The sequence below is a fragment of the Muntiacus reevesi genome, chromosome 14, assembly GCF_963930625.1.
Source record: "Muntiacus reevesi chromosome 14, mMunRee1.1, whole genome shotgun sequence".
Lineage (NCBI taxonomy): Eukaryota > Metazoa > Chordata > Mammalia > Artiodactyla > Cervidae > Muntiacus > Muntiacus reevesi.
The window spans coordinates 11,561,942-11,579,238 of NC_089262.1; positions in this window are offsets into that span (position 1 = coordinate 11,561,942).

Consider the following 17,297-nt stretch of genomic DNA (forward strand, 5'->3'; position numbering starts at 1 on the left):
TGTAAAGAAGTACTTTTCCTAACAAGTTAGACTATTTAGCCACTCTTACATATGAATGAATTTCATGCAAAGATGGGTTTGATAAAGGACAGAAATTTTATGGACCTAACAGAAGCAGAAGATATTAAGAAGAAGTGGCAAGAATACACAGAAGAACTATACAAAAAAGATCTTCACAACCCAGATAATCACGATGGTGTGATCACTCACCTAGAGCCAGACATCCTGGAATGTGAAGTCAGGTGGGCCTTAGAAAGCATCACTATGAACAAAGCTTGTGGAGGTGATGGAATTCCAGTTGAGCTATTTCCAATCCTGAAAGATGATGCTGTGAAAGTGCTGCACTCAATATGCCAGCAAATTTGGAAAACTCAGCACTGGCCACAAGACTGGAAAAGATCAGGTTTCATTCCAATCCCAAAGAAAGTCAATGCCAAAGAATGCTCAAATTACCGCACAACTACACTCATCTCACAAGCTAGTGAAATAACGCTCAAAATTCTCCAAGACAGGCTTCAGCAATATGTGAACCATGAACTTCCAGATGTTCAAGCTAGTTTTAGGAAAGGCAGAGGAACCAGAGATCAAATTGCCAACATCTGCTGGATCATTGAAAAAGCAAGAGATTTCCAGAAAAACATCTATTTTGCTTTATTGACTATGGCAAAGCCTTGGACTGTGTGGATCACAATAAACTGTGGAAAATTCTGAAAGAGATGGAAATACCAGACCACCTGACCCACCTCTTGAGAAACCTGTATGCAGGTCAGGAAGCAACCTTTAAAATTGGACATGACACAACAGACTGCTTCCAAATAGGAAAAGGAGTACGTCAAGGCTGTATATTGTCACCCTGCTTATTTAACTTATATGCAGAGTACATCATGAGAAATGCTGGGCTGGAAGAAGCACAAACTGGAATCAAGATTGCTGGGAGAAATATCAATAACCTCAGATATGCAGATGACACCACCCTTATTATGGCAGAAAGTGAAGAAGAACTAAAGAACCTCATGATGAAAGTGAAAGAGAGTGAAAAAGTTGGCTTAAAGCTCAACATTCAGGAAGCTAAGATCATGGGATCTGGTCCCACCACTTCATGGGAAATAGAAGGGGAAACAGTGGAAGCAGTGTCAGACTTTACTTTTTGGGGCTCCAAAATCACTGCAGATGGTGATTGCAGCCATGAAATTAAAAGACGCTTACTCCTTGGAAGGAAAGTAATGACCAACCTAGATAGCATATTAAAAAGCAGAGACATTACTTTGCCAACAAAGGTGCATCTAGTTAGGGCTATGGTTTTTCTAGTAGTCATGTATGGATGTGAGAGTTGGACTGTGAAGAAAGCTGAGCGCCGAAGAATTGATGTTTTTGAACTGTGGTGTTGGAGAAGACTCTTGAGAGTCCCTTGGACTGCAAGGAGATCCAACCAGTTCATCCTAAAGGAGATCAGCCCTAGGTGTTCATTGGAAGGACTGATGCTGAAGCTGAAACTCCAGTACTTTGGCCACCTCATATGAAGAGTTGACTCATTGGAAAAGACCCTGATGCTGGGAGGGATTGGGGGCAGGAGGAGAAGGGGACGACAGAGGATGAGATGGTTGGATGGCATCACCGACTCGATGGGCCTGAGTTTGAGTAAGCTCCGAGAGTTTGTGATGGACAAGGAGGCCTGGCGTGCCGTGATTCATGGGCTCACAAAGAGTCGGACATGACTGAGCGACTGAACTGACTGACTGACTGACATATTAATACAATTTTAATAGAAAAGTCTGTGCAAATGCTTAAGTCTTTCTCTCAATAACTGTAATTGCCAAATTTCTAACAGATAATTTCCTTGTCTCTCAACTTATTTGTTGTTCTATTTTTTCTGTAACTCCTATGTCAATATGACATGCTTACCCCATCGTTTAGTTCTGCAATTAGATACATTCAGCGATTACCTTCAGAGTTTATGCTAACGTTTCTGCAAATATTTAGTAATTGATTGAAACTCATTCCTAATAGAAACCTTGGGATGGTCTCACATGAATCTCCCTGAATTCTCAATTGCATGTTTTCCTGTGATCTTTCTACTCAAAGTTAAAACTGTGGCTAGTTATAAAATCTTTGGTTCATATTTTCTTCTTTGCGTATCTTCCAGAAATGTTACTCCATTAGGTACTAGCAGAACATTTTGCTTTTGATATTTTATTTATAACTTACTTGATTTTTTTGTGGCCAAAAGTCCTAAAAAAAACATGTTTTAATCTATAATGTTCAATAATTCTCAGTGTTGAACAATCTGGAACTATATAATAAATTCCTAGATATATCTTGTGAATACATAGTTATTTTTTGCCACTATATTTTGGTTTGGGTTGTTGAATAGGAATAGATATTTGAAAAGTGTGTTTGTGTCTGGAAGGGGTAGTCTTAGTAAGAGAAATAAAGCAAAAGGCAAACTTTTCAATTTGGGAGAGTGAAAAAGCTCTAGGACAATTTTTCATTCCATCAAAATGTTCTCAAAGATATAAATGACTTTAGAGTTTCTTCAACCTCAGTTCTGCTGACATTTGGTGCTGGATAGATTATTGTGCAATGTTAAGCAGAATCTTTCATTCCTCTTTATTAGGTGTCAGTAGCACCTTCCAGTTTGTGAAAACAAAAAACTTCTCCAGACATTGCCAAATGTCCTTCTCTTCTCCTTAACTGAGGGCCGCTGGCTTCAGGGAATCAGGGGTGTGCCTTTAAGATACTTTGTTAAGATCTCTGAAAACTGTAAAGCAATGCCTCACATATCACCTCAGTAAAACAACAACAACAAATCTAATAATCCTAAAGAAATGTCTCTTAGTCCTTCTGGAATTGGCAAGGCTGCTTCCAAAACTGTTGTAAGTTTATTGTTCTACTGCAGCTTCACTGAGAACTCAAGACCAAGAAGGACTGATACTGCACATTCATGGATATTGCTTTTGTCTGATAGAGTAGATCATAAATATTTCAGAAATATAGTGTATTAAAAGTAATTGTACCAACTTGGATGAAAAGTGATAAAGATGACATACTGTTCAAATTCACTGGTGATCCAAAAGTTCATAAAAAGATATAATGAACCACAGAACCTATATACAGCAAGAACCTGATGGAATAAAATGGTGGAATTAACCTTAGGCAAAGAAGCCATGAAACACATGCCAGGCACCATATTTAAAGGTTTTCATGTGGTACTTCATATATAGACAAATTCCTTGAGGAGTAGACATTAGTAGCCCTATTTAAAATAAAGGTAATAGAAATAAAGGGCTTCCCTGGTGGCTCAGTGGTAAAGAACCTGTCAGCAATGCAGGAGACATATGTTCAATCCTTGGGTTGGGAAGATCCCCTGAGAAGAAATGGCAACCCACTCTGGTATTCTTGCCTGGAGAATTCCATGGACAAAGGAACCTGGTTGACTATAGTCCACGGGGTCACAAAAGTGTCAGACACAACAACTACTAAACAACAACAACAGTAGAGGCTAGGCTCAGGAAAGTAAATGAACTTGTTCATAGCTCTACATCTGGGGAATATCTGAGGAGGCATTAAAGGCCCATCAGATTGCAAAGTTCATACTCTTCCTATTATTCTATTCTGGCATCTAAGTTATGGTCCATGCTCTCTATAAGGTTATAGTGTTTTCAAAGGGCAAAGAGTAAAACCAAAAATTACAGTGCAGTGTGATGAATGCTAGGGTAGACCCTGTAGATTAAGCTATGGGAGTAAAGATGATCACACCAACCTCTAACTCTGTCTCTCAGGAAACAGTCTCAGAGGCAGTGGAGATGATACTTGACCAAAGAAACCTAGTTATGGAGCAGGTGAGGAAAGAGGAAAGCAGAACACATGAGTTACAGACAATGAATGTCAATGTGTGAAGCCAACAAGGGGAAAAAAATTTTTTCATTTGGGAATGTCTGAGTAAAAAGAGCTTCTAAAACAGATTTTGGAGAAGGAAATGGCAACTCACTCCAGTATTCTTGCCTGGACAATCCCATGGACAGAGGAGCCTGATGGACTATAGTTCATGAGGTCACAAGAGTCAGACATGACTTACTGACTAAATCACCAAAACATATTTAGAGTGAGAGAGTGTGTGTATGTGTGGTGTGACAGGGTTGGAGAGGAGGAAGCAATAAATAAATTTAGAGAATTGTCAGAATTGGCTTCCAAAAAGCCTTGTATACTGAAGGAATGGGCTTGAACTTCCTCCAAAAAGTTATAGAGAGCCAAAAACGAATTTAATCAGTGGTCAGAGATGATTAAATGTGTATCTGATTTCCAATATTCCCAGAAAAAAAAAAAAAATTCATCTCAAGCCAACTTCTGAACTAATCACTGAGGCCAAGACCATGGGCTCAGTGAGTGTGTCTTCCCAGAACTGGGTCTGCAGGCGGGACCCTCAGAGCTAATCTGCCCAATGAAAATGAGCTCTTGAGATTGGTCAAGAGGGACTGGTTTGGGGGAAGACAACTAATCCCAACACTGAAACACATTCTGGATTGTGGGTTTACATTTTAAATCTTCACATGCTTTCAGGTGAGCAAAGCTATTAAGTCTTCCCTTGTTAAACAGTATCAAAACATTCTTATACCTTACCATAAAAAATGGACTATTACAATTTCCCAAGAAGACATAATTCTACTAATCAAGACTATCCAAACAAGATGATATATTTACTTTTAAAGGAAAATATAAAAACACTAGTTATACACACACATATGTTCATTTATGTGCATATATAGTTTTTAGTATGGGCTTCCCTGGTGGCTCAGAGGTCAAGTATCAGCCTGCAATGCAGGAGGCCCCTTACAATACAAGAGATGTGAGTTCAATCTCTAGGTTGGGAAGATCTCCTGGAGAAGGAAATGGCAATCCACACCTGGGGATCCCCATGGACAGAGGAGGCTGGCAGGCTACAGTTCATGGGGTCACAAGAGTTGGACATAGTGACTAAACCACTGTAATTTAATATATATGGGATACTCACTAAATTAAAAATATTAATAAGTATATTCAGTGTGTTTCAAGGAAATTAAAAACATTGAAGCTTAGGATACATAGCAAAGTGTGTTAAATAACAAATATGTGTACTTTATAAACCTATAATTATGTTAAGGAATAAGTCAGTTGAATGAAAAATGTCATTTAATAAGCTTGTTTACAATAAAAGTCTACCTGACAACGGAGCAAAAACATTCAGGACTTGCCATAGAAAACAAAGAGCCCCACTGTTTCCTATAGGGCTTACTGTTAGCTGCAGGACACAGCAATTATATAGGTGGATTACAGATTTCCTTAGCTGGGAAACTAAGGTGAATGTGATAAATTCTTTTCATGTAACAAAAGAGAAGGAACACTGAGGAACAGTGTTAATCAAGGATAATCTGACTTAAAAAAAAAAGAGAGAGAGAAGAAAAAGCCTTTAACAAGGTAAGGGGAAGGAGACTCTTTAGCAAAAGAACTGGAAGAATTTATAACATTCTAGCAAGAAAATCTTTCCCATGAAGGGTTCTCCTCAAAAGATTAAAAGAGATTTCTTGGTATGCTCTCAAATGCACAAATACTATCAACTCTTTTCAGAGTCAAAATATGACTCATAACACTTGCTCACAAGAAAAGAAATTTACCTTTCCAACTGAATAGTGGTCAGATCCAATTGTTCCTTAATATGTAAAGAAATAGTCAAGTCTTGCCTGCCTGACTAATCTTAGCACAGTTCAGTTCAGTCACTCAGTTGTGTCTGACTCTGCAACCCCACAGACTGCAGCACCCTGGCCTCCCTGCCCATGACCATCTCCTGGAATTTACTCAAGCTCATGTCCATTGAGCCAGCGATGCCATCAAACCATCTCATCCTCTATTGTTCCCTTCTCCTGCCTACAACCTTTCCAAGAATCAGGGTCTTTTCAAATTGAGTCAGTTCTTCACATCAGGTAGCCAAAGTATTGCAGCTTCAGCATTGGTCCTTCCAATGAATATTCAAGACTGATTTCTTTTGGATGGACTGGTTTGATCTCCCTGCAGTCCAAGGGACTCTCAAGAGTCTTCTCCAACACCACAGTTCAAACGCATCAATTCTTCAGTGCTCAGCTTTCTTTATAGTCCAACTCTCACAACCACATATGACTACTGGAAAAACCATAGCTTTGACTAGATGGATCTTTTGTTGGCAAAGTAATGTCTCTGTTTTTTAATATGCTGTCTAGGCTGGTCATAACTTTTCTTCCAAGGAGTAAACATCTTTTAATTTCATGGATGCAGTCACCATCTGCAGTGATTTTGGAGCCCCCCAAAATAAAGTCTGTTACTGTTTCCACTGTTTCCCCATCTACTTGCCTTGAAGTGATGGGACCTGAAGCCATAATCTTACTTTTCTGAATGTTGAGTCTTAAACCAACTTTTTCACTCTCCTCTTTCACTTTCATCAAGAGGCTCTTTAGTTCTTCTTTGCTTTCTGCCATAAGGGTGGTGTCATCTGCATATCTGAGGTTATTGATATTTCTCCCAGAAATCTTGATTACAGCTTGTGCTTCATCCAGCCTAGCATTTTGCATAATGTACTCTGCATATAAGTTAAATAAGCAGGGTGACAATATACAGCCTTGATGTACTCCTTTTCCTATTTGGAACCAGTCTGTTGTTCCATGTCCACTTCTAACTGTTGCTACCTGATCTGCATACATATTTCTCAGGAGGCAGGTCAGGTGATCTGGTATTCCCACCTCTTTAATAATTTTCCACAGTCTGGTGATCCACACAGTCAAAGGCTTTGCCATAGTGAATAAAATAGAAGTGGACATTTTTATGGAACTCTCTTGCTTTTTTTGATGATCCAACAGATGTTGGCAATTTGACCTCTGTCTCCTCTGCCTTTTCTAAAACCAGCTTGAACTACTGGAAGTTCTCCATTCATGTACAATTGAAGCCTCTCATTTACATGGAAGTTTTGAGCCATTTTGAATCTTTTGAAGGAGAAGCCACTGCTCACAATGAGCTCACAAAGCCATCCAAGCAAGGATCTCAGGCCTGGGTCTCAAAGAAGGACTGCAAATCATGACTTTGCTTTTGCAAGTAAAGGCTGTTTTTGAGTGAAAATGAGTGGAAACCTTTTGAATGAGGTCGCCATTATTTTCATTACCTCCACCATAGTTTGGTCCCAGGTAAATAGCAGGGAAGGAACACAGCTCCATCCATCAACAGAAAATTGGATTAAAGATTTACTGAGCATGGCCCTGCCCATCAGAACAAGACGGAGTTTCCCCCTCAGTCAGTCTCTCCCATCAGGAAGCTTCCATAAGCTTCTTGTTCTTTTCCATCAGAGGGCAGACAGACTGAAAACCACAATCACAGGAAGCTAATCAATCTGATCACATGGACCACAGCCTTGACTAATTCAGTGAAACTATGAGCCATGCCATATAGGGCCACCCAAGACAGACAGGTCATCGTGGAGATTTCTGACAAAACATGGTCCACTGGAGAAGGAAATGGCAAACCACTTCTGTATTCTTGCCTTGAGAACCCCATGAACAGTATTAAAAGGCAAAAAGATAGGACACTGAGAGATGAACTCCCCAGGTCAGTAGATACTCAATATGCTACTGGAGATCAATGGAGAAATAACTCCAGAAAGAATGAAGAGATGGTGCCAAAGCAAAAACAACACCCAGCTGTGGATGGGACGGGTGATAGAACCAAGGTCCAATGCTGTAAAGAGCAATATTGCATAGGAACCTGGAATGTTAGGTCCATGAATCAAGGCAAATTGGAAGTGGTCAAGAGGAGATGGCAAGAGTGAATGTCAACATTTTAGGAATCTGCGAACTAAAATGGACTGGAATGGGTGAATTTAACTCAGATGATCATTATATCTACTACTGTGGGCAAGTGCAACATAGCACATGGATAAATTAGCATCTTTAGTGGCTCAGAGAGTAAAGAATCAGTCTGTAATGAGGCAGACTCGAGTTCTATCCCTGGGTCGGGAAGATCCCCTGGAGAAGGAAAGGCTACCCACTCCAGTATTCTTGCCTGGGAAATGCCATGTACAAAAGAGCCTGGCAGGCTGCAATCAATGGAATCACAAGAGTCGGACACGACTTAGCAACTAAATCACTATGGATAAACTGTTTGGATAAAAGTAACTAAATTCCAATATCATGTAGACTCACTCAGCTCAAACTGCATTTATAAGAAAGCTATCAATCAGACAAGCTTATATTGAAATAGGTCTTAGGGAACTGCAGCATGTGACGCAGAACACGAAGGAAAAAAAATGGATTTCAAATCCAAATTTTCAGGGTAAAGAGGCCCAAATCTGCATCAGAGTAGCTGTGTGATCTTGGTTTTGTTACATAATTTCTCTAACTCAGGTTCCTCATCTATACACTGGATGTATTATACAGTTGTCATGATTATTTAATGGATTAATTTCTTACAGGCTCAGCGGCTAAAAGAACCTGCCTCCATTTCAGGAGGCTCAGGAGCCGCAGCTTCAATCCATGTGTCGGGAAGATCCTCTGGAGAAGAAAATGGCAACCCACTCCAGTATTCTTGCCTGGAAAATCCCATGGGCAGAGGAGCCTGGTGGGCTACAGTCCATGGGGTTGCCAAGAGTCGAACATGACTGAGTAACCAAGCACCCATATCTTATAGGATCTCTAATGTAAGTTTGGTGGGGAATCTTATTAGTTGTGGTATAAGTATGCATTGATTTTCTCTTTCCTCCTAGCTGTATTCTATTACCTTCTCCTTTCCTGCCTTTGTAAAAACCAAGCTATATTATTGTAATTTCAAGTTATTTTTTATAAATTTTCTCAATAACTTTTGCTATTAAAGCAGTAGTCCCATCAGGGTCATCAGTGATACCAAATTCCTTTCTTTTCATCATATCCCCACCCTCCCAACCATCTATCTCCATATGCATGAGATTTTAATGGCTCAGAGAAGTAGTTTACTTCTCTCATATGCACCCCAACCCTCTGGGGATGGTTTTTGACCCCAAAGCAGAAGAGAACTTGTTGCCTATGGTGAATCCATTTTGTCATACCTGCCGGCACAACTAGTTGTCAGGGAGGAATTCAGCATGACAGATCTGTTCCACTGGCCCCTATTGATTCTGCTGATGATAGACTCATCCAAACTGATCATCTAGGCGTGTTTCAACCCATATAAGATTTGCTCATACTTTCTAGCCTGTTCTCCCTGTTGGATGCACCACTTTACATTTCTCTGATGCATGTTCCACTTTGCCCCAAGCTGTGCTGCTGCTATTAAAATAAAATCCTAATCCAACATGTGATGATAAATTTCTTGTCAATTTGATCAGGCTATGACCCCTAATTGTTTTGTCAAATACTAGCTGCTAATGTACTTTTTAGGTATGATAAATATCTAAATTAGTAGACTTTGAGCAAAGCAGATTACTCTCTATAATGAAGGTGGTTCATATTCAATCAGTTGAAGTTCTTAAAAACTGAAACATCAACACTTACCTGAGTCTCCAGCCTGCTGGCCTGCCATACAAATTTCATACTTGTCAGCCTCTACACTCAAGTGAGCTAATTTCTTAAACTCTTTTTCATTCTGATTCTTGCAGTGTGGGTTGTTCAGTCACTAAGTCATGTCCAACTCTTTTGCAACCCCATGGACTATAACTCACAAGGTCATCTTTCCAGGCAAGAATACTGGAGTAGGTTGCCATGCCCTTTTTCAGGAGATCTTCCTGACCCAGGGATCGAACCTGTGTCTCTTGTTTCTCCTGCATTGGCCAGCAGCCTCTTTTACTATTGTGCCACTTGGGTGTGTACATATGCATAAATATACATATATATACATATATATGTGTGTGTGTGTATATATATATATGTTTCTAAAGAGTTGGACATGACCGAGCAACCAAGCACATACAGATATGCAGGTACATTTATAAGTATATATAATATTTATATGTGTGTATATATATTTATACATCTTACTCATGCATATATATGCATTTGTATGCAATATATGTTTGTGTGTATATGTACATTGTTAATGCTATTTTTTAGTTGCTAAGCCATATGTGACTCTTTTGGTACTCCTTGGACTGTAGACTATAGCCCACCAGGCTCCTCTGTCCATAGGATTTCCCAGGCAAGGATATGTGAGTGGATTGCCATTTCCTTCTCCAAGGGATCTTCCTGACCCAGGAATCAGATTGAACCCACATCTCCTGCATTGGAAGGCCAATTCTTTACCACTGAGCCACCAGGCAAGCATGTATATGTATATACACACACAACCCCTTCTACTCTTGAATTTCCAGTTTCTAAGTGGGAAATGTTTCTCTCTCTCTGTGTGTGTGTGTGTGTGTGTGTGTGTGTGTGTATGTGTGTATTTATATATACATTTTCCTCTTAGGAACTAGAAATTCAAGAGCAGAGGGATGATGTTTCCCATCTCTGTCTGGTAGTGTTGCACCATGCTCCACCACACATTCTTTTCTGAAACCTCTCTGGCATGAGGTCTCTTGCAGAGGATGCTGAGTCAACCAGTCATTGATATAAAAAACCAGGACTGGAAATAGCATGCTTCTTTCTTCTTTTCATAATTGCTGGAAAATATTACAAATCATTCTCTCAGTGCCATACTTCCTTTGAAGAGTGGAAGAGAAGAGAGAGTTGTCTTCTCAAGTAATCAGAGCTGTGCTTGGGGCATAGTAGGTTCTCAGTGAATGTAAGCTGTAATTATTCACAGGCACTGCCCTTCTCCACAAAGTGAGGGGGGAAGAGTTTGAAGACTGGCTGATGGTGGCACGGCTGGCTCTCAACTGACGTGTTTGTAAGCTTCTCGGAGAAGAAGTTGACACAGTCACTTGCAGTGCTCAGAACTCAGTAGGTGAGATCGTTGGCATTTTTCTTTCCTCATCAGCCAGAGTCTCAATGGTCAATTCTCAAGAAAGAGGGTTCTGCTCAATCCTCAGTCCTTACTGCCATTAGGTTAGCAGTAACTCTCTTACATAAAAACCAGCTCACCAGACCAGATTTAAGCATTTGACCATCAAACACTAAGATAGCACTCTTGAATAGAAAGATTATTTGGGTTGAATTTTGAAGCTTTGGTTTTCTAGTTCTGTTCAATGCCTTGGATAAATTGCGGAATGCAAGTCTCAGCTTTATTTTATAAATGAAAAAGAAGTACCTTGTAATATTGCTGAAAGGATTCAACAGATGCCATACCCAAAGGACTTTGCAAAGGACACTATTGGGCTTTCCAGGTGCACTAGTGGAAAAGAACCCACCACTGCGATTGAGGTAAGAGACACAGGTTCAAGCCCTGGTCAGGAAGATCCCCTGGAGGAGGGCAAGGCAACCCACTCCAGGATTCTTGCCTGGAGAATCCATGAACAGAGGAGCCTGGTGGGCTACAGTCCATGGGGTCGCAAAGAGTCAGACTGTACTGAAGGGACTTAGCATACTACTAGTGGTATGCAAAGCTCTAGTCTCCATCTCGCTGAAGAAAAGATGAACTGTTTTGCACTGATGAAAAACTGTGTCTTTGACAAGTTTTATGGTTTCAGTATAGATTCCAAGCTACTCATGACCCTGCAAATCCAGTGCAGTGACATCATTTTTCAGCCAGACTCAAGATGAGTAAGATCAATGTTTTGACAAATAGAATTCCCATTCAAAGTGCTATAAAACAGAGCTGAATTATAGCCTGCCTCCCCTTCTCCCACATGTGTATTTAAATAAAAGGCGGTACACTCCAGGAGCCGAATGGGTGATTGATTGTCCTTACTTATAAGGAGACAAGCAATGTCTCTACCAAAAGTACCATTAAAAAGGTGTTACCTTAAAGAAGCAATTAGCTTCTTTGCTAACTGTTGTCAGAAAGAACAGCTTAGCATCCATTACTTAAACTATGTTTTCATTCTTCAAATTTTAAAGGGGAAGTGTTAAATGGTTCTGCAGTGAGTCAATTTATTGTGATTAACTCATAGTACATTAGGAGATCTTAACTAAGTTCCATTCCAAATTAGTGTTTCTTTGAGGGACATCTCAAGATTTATCGGCATGGAGGTTCATGTTTGCTAACATGTTCTTGCAATTTTTAATGCCAAATCAATGTTTCAAATGCAATGTGACTCTGAAACATGCACATATGCCATGCTTTAAAACAGATTAAAATCACTTTTTTTTTCATTTATTTTTATTAGTTGGAGGCTAATTACTTTACAATATTGTAGTGGGTTTTGTCATACACTGACATGAATCAGCCATGGAGTTACATATATTCCCCATCCCGATCCCCCCTCCCACCTCCCTCTCCACCCCTAAAATCACTTTTTTGATTAAAAGAAATATAGGTTCTATTCACTGGTAATTCATGAGCCCATCTCCCTATAAAAGTAAAATGATGTTACTTTCAGGCAAAAATATTAATTAACTTCCTTAATATTCAAAATCCATGACCAATTCTGTAACTCACACATCTGATAAATAAGCCATATGGTGATTTCTTTCTTTAATGAAAATCACAGAGTACTAACAGTTCAAGTGCCCATGAAAAATCAAATATAAGTTGTCTCAGTATAGAACGTAACATTTTTTGAGACATATTAAGATATATATTATGCTTCGCTGGTGACTCATATGGTAACGAATCTGCCTGAAGTGCAGGAGACCCAGGTTCGATCCCTGGGTCAGGAAGATCCCCTGAAGGAATGGCAACCTGTTCCAGTATTCTTGCCTAGAAAATTCCATGGACAGAGGAGCCTGGTGGCAAAAGCCCTGGACAGAACTTAGCAACTAAACAACAACAACAAGTGTGCAAACAAGACTAGATTTGGATTCAAATGAGAAGGGTAGAGGTGAGCCAAGACTACAAGATGCTCTGTTCACAGCTTTTGTCACATTTCCTGGTAAATCCTGAGGACCCAATAAATATCTGATGAATAAGGAAAAGAATGAATGCAACTCCAACTGGCTAAAAACATGATGGCTATTCCCAGTCAGCACTTTATTTTACCTGCTCCTGTCATAAAAACACAAAACTGGAAAAAATGTAAGCAACGCTAGGTTATCCTCTACTGCCTTTGGGGTTATTCATCATGAGTCTCTTTTTGAGAAAACGTGCTGTTTTTCAGCCTCTGGTTTTAGGTTCTCTTTTAGGCTTTGTCAGCCAGAGTCCTAGCACAAGCTGCTAAGTTTTTAAATCCACCATGTTTAGCCTTAGTCTGTCCTCACCAGTCAATTTCTTATTGTATTTGTTTAGTGCCAAAATGGGCTTCCAAGGTGGTGCTAGTGATAAAGAATCCACCTGACAGTGCAGGAGATATAAGAGACACAAGAGACACGGGTTCGATCCCTGGGTCAAGAAGATCCCCTGGAGGAGGGCACAGTAACCCACTCCAGTATTCTTGCCTGGAGAATCCCATTGACAGAGGGGCCTGGTGGGCTACAGTGCATGGGGTCACAAAGAGTCGGAAATGATTTAAGCAACTTAGCATGCATGGAAGCACCAAAATATGGTCACTTCCTTTCTGATATGTCTGTGTGCTCTGCTCCTCACTATTACCTGAATATCTTTCCCCTTATCTTTAATGTTCTATCCTCCTCAATTTTGATTCAGTTTCCAGAAATTTCTTCCCCTTGTAAGCCCTGATTTACAAGGAAAGTCTGGCAGGGAAGTTTCAAGAGTACAAAACAGCTACTTCAGCCCCATACCACTGAACTTTTACGTTCCCCAGCTACTGGAAAAAGCAAATCTCCTCCTCCCAATTTCAGTTGCTGCTATGCAGTCCACCTACCATAGGCTCCATGCACAGCTGTTGGTTGTTTTGTGATTTTTCTGTTTCCAGGTTCATCACATGCCCCATGCCCAGCTGCTTCTTCCTCACACACAAAGACAACACCATACAAGTCTTGGGGCTGAGGGTAATTTGCTCCCATTCATTTGTATCTTTAAGGTTCATAGTGTATAGAAGACAATACTTTTCAAAGATGGCTGCAACAACATCTATCATTCAATACATCCTCACATTGCAATATTGGAGAAGGAAATGGCAACCCACTCCAGTATTCTTGCCTGGGGAATTCCATGGACAGAGGAACCTGGCGGGTTACAACAGTCCATTCCACAGGGTTGCAAAATGTTGGACACAGCTGAGCAATAAACACATACACACATTACAACATGGATTTGACAGCATCTTCTCCAAAAAGTCAAGGCTGTGTCCTCTCTCCTTGAAAGTGGGCTGGCTTCTTTCACTGAATTTTTAAGTAGAATATGGCAGAAATGTTGCTATCTTCTGGAACTCGGTCATAAATAACTGCATCATATTCACCTTGCTGGATGGAATATTCCTGAAGTCTGTAGCCATAATGTAAGGACATAGTCTTACTTCCTGGAGGATATCATGCTCTGAGGAAATCCAAACTTACTTGGAGAGACTACATAAAACACCCTGATGCCACACAAACAGAGCAAGTTGCATGGCCTATCCTCAGCTGCTTTAGCATCTGTCTCACTGTTCTAGTCCCAGGCACTACCTGACTGCAGCCTTCAGAGAGGCCTAGAGCCAGAACTATCCACCTGAGATGTTTCCAAATGTCTGGTCTATAGATATCCTGCATGCAAGCATGTGTGACCAGTCATATCCAACTCTCTGTCATCCTATGAACTGTAGCCCACCAGGCTCCTCTGTCCATGGGATTGTCCAGGCAAGAATATTGGAGTAGGTTGTCATGCCCTCCTCCAGGGGATCTTCCTGACCCAGGAACTGAACTTGCATCTCCTGTGTCTCTGACATTGCAGGTGGGTTCTTTACCCACTGAGCTACCTGGGAAGCCCAAATTTTTTTATGCAGCAACAGATGACTGAAACACTTTGTCATCTAGTTTTGTTGTATTTATTGGCTATAGGTTTCTGGATTTGCTACTGAACTTTTTCAGCTCTTTTTATTAGTTTTATGTGGAGATTTAGAAAGATTGAGAAATGATGCTACCACTGTCACTCTCTTCCCAGAATTTTTATCAGAGAACTTTTTAATTGCAGCATGATTGCTTTACAATGTTGTGTTGGTTTCTGCTGGTCAAAGAAGGGAGTCAGCCATATGTGAACATATATCCCCTCCTTCTTGGACCTCCTTTCCACTCCACCCCTATCCCACCCCTCTAGGTCATCAAAGAGCGCTGAGCTGAGCCCCTGTGCATTATAGCAGGTTCCCACCGGCTATCTATTTTACCCATGGTAATGTCTATATGTCGATCCCAGTCTCCCAATGCATCCCAACCCCCTTACTCCCACTGTGCCTACAAGTCTGTTTTTTGCATCTGCATCACTATTTCTATTCCTAGATTCATCTGAAATCTAGAAAATTGATGAGAGATTTTAAGATGCCGTTAAGGTGACATATTTGCAGCCAGATTTGAGAACCACTTGCTTACATAAGCTGACTCTCATATCTCTCAGTTCTTGGAATCAGATTTATATCTGGGCTTTCTTCATGGTTTACCTGGCGCAATCTGTCTACAATGCACCTTGAAGTGAGAGAAATTGAACTGATCAGCCGTAGAGTAGATTCTACACTTCTCCTTGCAGTGCTTCTGCATGTTTACCTGCTGAGAATTTGATTGGTGCTGGGCATAATTTCCGTGGCCAGTGATTGGTCCCTTCCAGTTAATTTTCTTCCCATTGTTTTGTAGTTGATGGCAATCCAAGTGAATTAACAGGGGGAAAATTCTATAAATGATAAGGTAAGCATTTCTCTACGTACATAGAGTGGAGTGCTTCCTGTTTGTTTAGAATTGTCCTACCATTTGTAAGTCACATCGATATGATAAATAAGCTCTCTTGTGTGGAGTGTTTCTGGGTTCCCTCCCCCCCAAAAAAATAGACAATAGTTAGGGAAAATTCTCTTAGCCTATAAGGCGGTCAGGTATGATGATTTGGATTTTTGCTCTCAATATTCACTTCTCTCCTTTTCTCATCATGGATCAAGTATACTTTATCATATTATTTATGTTCAGTCTGATCCTATGACTATTTTGGCCAATGGAATATCACCAGACACGGCATGAGCAGAGGCCTTATGGAGCTCTGGTTGCATCTTCCATTCCTCTGAATCCCATAAGCAGAGCTTGCACCAGATTATCACTGCCCCTTCAACCTGGGTGCAGAACAAACACCTGGCTAGCAGGCCTGACTCCACCTGCTGCTTGGATCCAAGCCCAGCCAACCCACATCTTGAAACTGAGCCACCCACCCTAGATCAGCCAAGCTGTAGTTCCTCTGCAGAGCTGTCAGCATAATAATAAATGTTTGTTTGGGGAAACCACTGAGTGTTTGCATAATGTGTTATTTAATGTTGTTCTGACAGCATTTGACCAAAATACCAGGTATAGTCAAAGCATAGTTGATGAAATATAGACCAAACCAGCAAACTACAGCTGGCAAGTCAAATTCAACCTGAGGCCAGTTTTGTAAATAGTTTTATTTGTGTATTGTCTGTAGTCACTTTGATGACTCAATGGCAGCATAGTGTTATTGTGATAGAGTAGACAATCTATAAAATCTAAAATATTTATTATCCAACTCTTTACAGAAAATGTTGGTCAACCAAAAGTAAAAGAATCACTCCTCCTTGTATCTACATTCTTTGATTTTTAACTTTGCAATTCTTACCACTATAGGTAAAGAGACTGTTTCCTTGCCCCGTGATTTTGGTCATGTGACTTCCTTTTGCCTATGAAATGAAGAGATACTTTTACCGGAAATGTCAGTTCTGAGGCTAGAGTGTAAGCACCTTACATCTTTCTTTGTGTCCTCTTAAATTGGTCATCATCATACCCAGCTAGCTGGAGAGAGGGCAAGATGAATTTTCTTTCTACAGTTAGATTATATTATATGATGTATTAAGTTGTCCTTAAGAAAGGGAGCTTATGTAAGTAGGAGTAATGTAATCATATGAATCATACGAATTAGGATTAAACTAATCCTTTAAATCTGGATCTAGAAGTAAGAGAATGGCAGAAGCCAGAGATATGAAACATGACAAGGATCTGATGGGCTGTTGCTGGTTTGAAGAGGGAGAAAGCCAGGTGGTAAGAAATGCAGGTAGTCTCTAGGAGCTGGAAGTGGTCTTGGCTGGCAGCCAACAAAGAAGCAGGGACTTCAGTCTTGGAACCACAAGGAACTGGACTCTGCCAACAATCTGAAAGCAAATTTTTCACCAGATCATTAGGATAAAAATTCAGCCAAGATGACACCTGGATTTCAACCTTGAGATATCC